Source organism: Euprymna scolopes, chromosome 27, assembly GCF_053919585.1.
Source record: "Euprymna scolopes isolate OS-2025 chromosome 27, ASM5391958v1, whole genome shotgun sequence".
Lineage (NCBI taxonomy): Eukaryota > Metazoa > Mollusca > Cephalopoda > Sepiida > Sepiolidae > Euprymna > Euprymna scolopes.
In genome coordinates this window covers 40,590,240-40,594,703 of record NC_136508.1, presented here as the reverse complement: position 1 = coordinate 40,594,703, position 4,464 = coordinate 40,590,240, and the positions used below count along the sequence as shown (strand labels likewise).

The 4,464-nt window shown below is 32.6% G+C and overlaps 1 pseudogene; it reads left to right on the top strand.

The window, feature by feature from the left end:
* Positions 1–1,437: 1,437 nt before the first annotated feature.
* Positions 1,438–1,554, top strand: LOC145249280 (5S ribosomal RNA; annotated as a pseudogene).
* The last annotated feature ends 2,910 nt before the right edge of the window (positions 1,555–4,464 follow it).

Genomic DNA, 4,464 nt, shown 5'->3' with positions numbered 1-4,464 from the left:
ATCAAATAAAGTAGCATTTCAAAGAATGTTAATATATTTTTCTCAATTTCTCTTCCTAGTCCGAATATATAGTTTGTGGAAATTTGAAACCGGATTGGGAATTATTGGTTGTCCTTCCTTGGGATGATTGAAAGTGCAAGAGCGTTGAAAATGACACGCGGTAATTTTTTATAAAACTAGAAAGAAATCTGTTTCATAACCTTGGTTGAACATGGTTTACACAGGAAGAGTCGGTCGAGGGGAATTAATAGCCAAAATATTTCGACGATCAAAACATATTAAAACAAGTCGCCAGATTGAGTTTAACCTCGTTTTTAGTGTTTACTAATTAAATTACTTTCATTTTTCTTTTTTCATTTTTGTAGCCATGAACATGAAAATTAAACAAATTAGAAAGTTTAATTAGTGAATAGGATGGAAATACTTTACAGGAAACGTGGGAGTAAGTGAAAGTATATTAAGGTAATTATATATATATATATATATATATATATATATATATATATATATATATATATATATATATATATATATATATATACTAGCATTTCAGCCCGGCGTTGCCGGGTGTTTGGATGTGTCTGTTGAACAAAAACAAAAGCAAAAAAAAATGTGGTGGTAGGAAGGCAGGCTCGAACCCATACCGTGAAGGAGGAAAAGAACGGGGTAAAAACCTAACGTATATGCTGTTACGGCCACCGCCAACCCGGAAGCGACATTTCTAAAAATTAAGGCTAGACAATCTAAAGGAGAGGATAACTTTAAAAAGTATCGGCGAAAAAAGTTACCCCCCTATAGAAAAGTGCCTAGTTGAAGGGGAAGATATTAATGTCTTTAGCCAATTTTTCGATATTTGTCGTATGAATGGTTGAACTTAAAAACGATACTGGTCTTGTGAAAATCCATCGCCTCTATTGAAAGTTTTAGGCAGACATGCAAATATACATACATACATTTATATATTGGTAACTAAAAATTTACGACCCAAACCGATGAAAAAGCTTGTCCTATCTCTGAACACCCTTTATGTAAAATTTCAAATATTTAGACCAGAAATTGTCTGAGTAATTTAGAAGAGACCGCAGAGGTCAATTTTTTTAACTTTGACCCCTTTTTTTTACCCCTTAACATTTATTGCTTTGGGCTCGAATCAAGTTATTAAGTTAGATCCATGTTCAATGAACCTATATCTAAAATTCAAGTGTGTAGACCGAAAATTGTCGGAGAAGTTTGGTAGAGTTCTCAAAGGTCAACTCGTTAAACTTTGACCCCTTAATCGCCAAATTTCTAGCCAAAAACCGATCACATCGATTTTCCCAAATCTCAGTACCATGTAGACTAAAAATTGACAGAGTTATTGCGTCGGAAAATGTACGCACACAGACACACAGACACGCACACAGACAGACACTTTCACTTTTATAGATATATAGATATATATGCAGCATAATCGCATTGATACACCGGTTTTCGTCAGATCACCGAAGTTAAGCAAGGTTGAGCCTAGTTAGTACCAGATGGGTAACCATTTGGGAATTCTAGGCGCTGTATGTGCCCTCCGCTTATCTCGGCATTTGTTTTCAGTCGTCCTGTATATACACTTCACTTTCCACTGATATTTACCAATGTCGACTCAGGAGAGGTGTGGTTGGAGCTGGAGCACTTCCTGCTATAAAAATTTCACGCGCAGGCAGCCTATATATATATATATATATATATATATATATATATATATATATATATATAACTCAAATGACCTTGTAACGAGTGATGTAACTCACTTTCCGGGTTACGACATCCGATTGCGCATGCGCGCATAAACATTAACCCATAACACCGTAAACAAATGAACACAAATCGCTTATTTTGCAGATTTTAACCTGCGTACTGAAATGATAACGTTATTATTTCGAAATTATTATTTAACATGGAAAGAGTAGGGGTGTTTTGCAACTATTTTTTATTACAACTATACTGTCGCTAATTTCTTACAACTAAATAACTTTAACCTGTTGACAAACATAAGAACAATTGTAGTAAAGCCAAAACTACTACTACTACTACTACTACTACTACTCTCTATCCGTCCCTTTTCCTTCCCTCCTTCCTTTTTTTCTTATTTTTTGTTTACATTTCTAGATACAAAATAGTTGTGTGAAAACGGTGAATTTGTTGACACATTTACTAATCTGTTTGAGTATTAGTTTTATTTTATTTTATTTATTTAGGTTTTAATTTTTGCTTCAGGTTTTATTAATTATTGGTTATTTTTTTAGATTTTAAGTTTCTATAACTTGGTTGAAGGATTCGAATATGGGTTTTTCATTCTCATATTTCTCATCGGTAGGTTTATGTGCGTTTTTGCTGCCTAATGACTTTCATCGGCGTTCGATTCGTAGGAAAATCATGTTTAATTTTCGATTTTTGAGCGATTATTCGGAAAAATAGGTAACTTTACACGAATAAGGAGGATTTTTTTTTCGTGTTTGAGTGATCCGTCCGTGATTTTTCATTTTAATATACTTTCATAGAAATGTCAAATAAAACTTTTCTTTACGTCACAAGTGCCACGCTCATACATGAATTCCATAGCTAATATAACATACTGACCCAACGGGTTACAGGTAGTCTAGTATATATATATATATATATATATACTATATGTATGTGTGTATATATATATGTGCGTATATATATATATATATATATATATATATATATATATATATACAGTTGTGCGCAAAAATATTCGACACCTGTCTAAATTTTCTTGTTTCGTTGAATCTATACTTCAAAAATCTTCATAACGCCTTTTAACGGCTAATTATGAATAAATTGTATATTTTTCAACAATAAATGAGGAAAAGTAATTCGAGATTAATAATATATATCAATTTATTTACAAAAAATATAAATATGGATGTTGCAAAAATATTCGACCCCTTTAATTTAAAGTTTAAATAAAAGCGTCATTAAGTTTATTATTTTAGTCTGACCTTGTATTTATTTCTTATAAATAATATTTATGACTCTACTGAATCTAAAATCAGTTCAAATTGAACATCAATACCATATTGAATGATTGAATAATTGTTTCAAGTAAAAAAAAAATTATTTTTCAACGTCAACAAATCTGCAACTATGACAAAGAACAAAGAGTACTCTGAAGACATTAAAAAGAAAGTAATCGATGCCTACCAGTCTGGACAAGGTTATAAAAAAATTTCCAAACCTGTTTCCATACCACGGTTGACTATTATGTCCATTATCAAAAAAATGGAAAGTAAAAGGGATTGTATCAAGTCTTCCAAGATCAGGTCGTCCAAGAAAAATTACGACACGTGGGGCTAGGAAAATTGTTAGACAAATTTCAATAGACTCTAAATCTTACCTAAAGGACGTGTAGAACGATGTGAAGAATGCTGGCTCAGATGTACACTTGTCGACTATTCGTAGGGCATTAAATCGTGCCGGATTGCATGGACGTATTGCCAGAAGGAAACCCTTACTTTCCAAAGCTCATCAAAAGGCTCGATTAAATTTTGCAAAAAAGTTCCTAGAAATGCCTATTGATTACTGGAATGATATAATTTGGTCAGACGAAACGAAAGTGGAACTATTTGGACGCAACCAGCAACGCTATGTTTGGCGAAAAGAAAATACTGCTTATAATGTGAAGAATACCGTTCCAACCGTTAAGCATGGAGGTGGATCAATCATGGTGTGGGGCTGTTTCAGTATAAATGGAAGTGGAAGATTAACCATAATCGATGGAAGAATGGATTCAGTAAAATATCAGTCCATACTGAAAGAAAATCTTGTTCCGTCTGCGGACCAGTTGGGGCATGGAAGGAGGTATACCTGTCAACAGGACAACGATCCTAAACACACTTCAAAGAGCACTAAGGCATGGTTAAAGAATAATAAGGTGAAAGTTCTAGAATGGCCTTCCCAGTCTCCAGACCTAAATCCGATTGAGCACTTATGGCATGATTTAAAAACTGCGGTACATGAAAGAAAACCATTTAATTTGATTGAATTAAAACAGTACTGTCAAGAAGAGTGGCTTAAAATTCCAGTGGACAGATGTAGAAGTCTCGTTAGATGTTATAGGAAACGTTTACTTGCAGTAATCAAGGTCAAAGGAGCTTCAACCAAGTATTAATGAAAAAGGGTTCGAATATTTTTGCAACCTCCATATTTTTATTTTTGTAAATAAATTTATTTATATTATCAAGCACTAATTACTTTTTATTATTTTTTTGTTGAAAACTATACAGTTTAATCGAACTTAGTCGTTAAAGAAGGCTTTAAAGATTATTGAAGTATCCATTCAATGAAATAAGACAATTTTGGTAGGGGTCGAATACTTTTTGCGCACAACTGTATATATATATACTCATCATATATATATATGTATCATATATATATATATATATATATATATATATATATATATATACT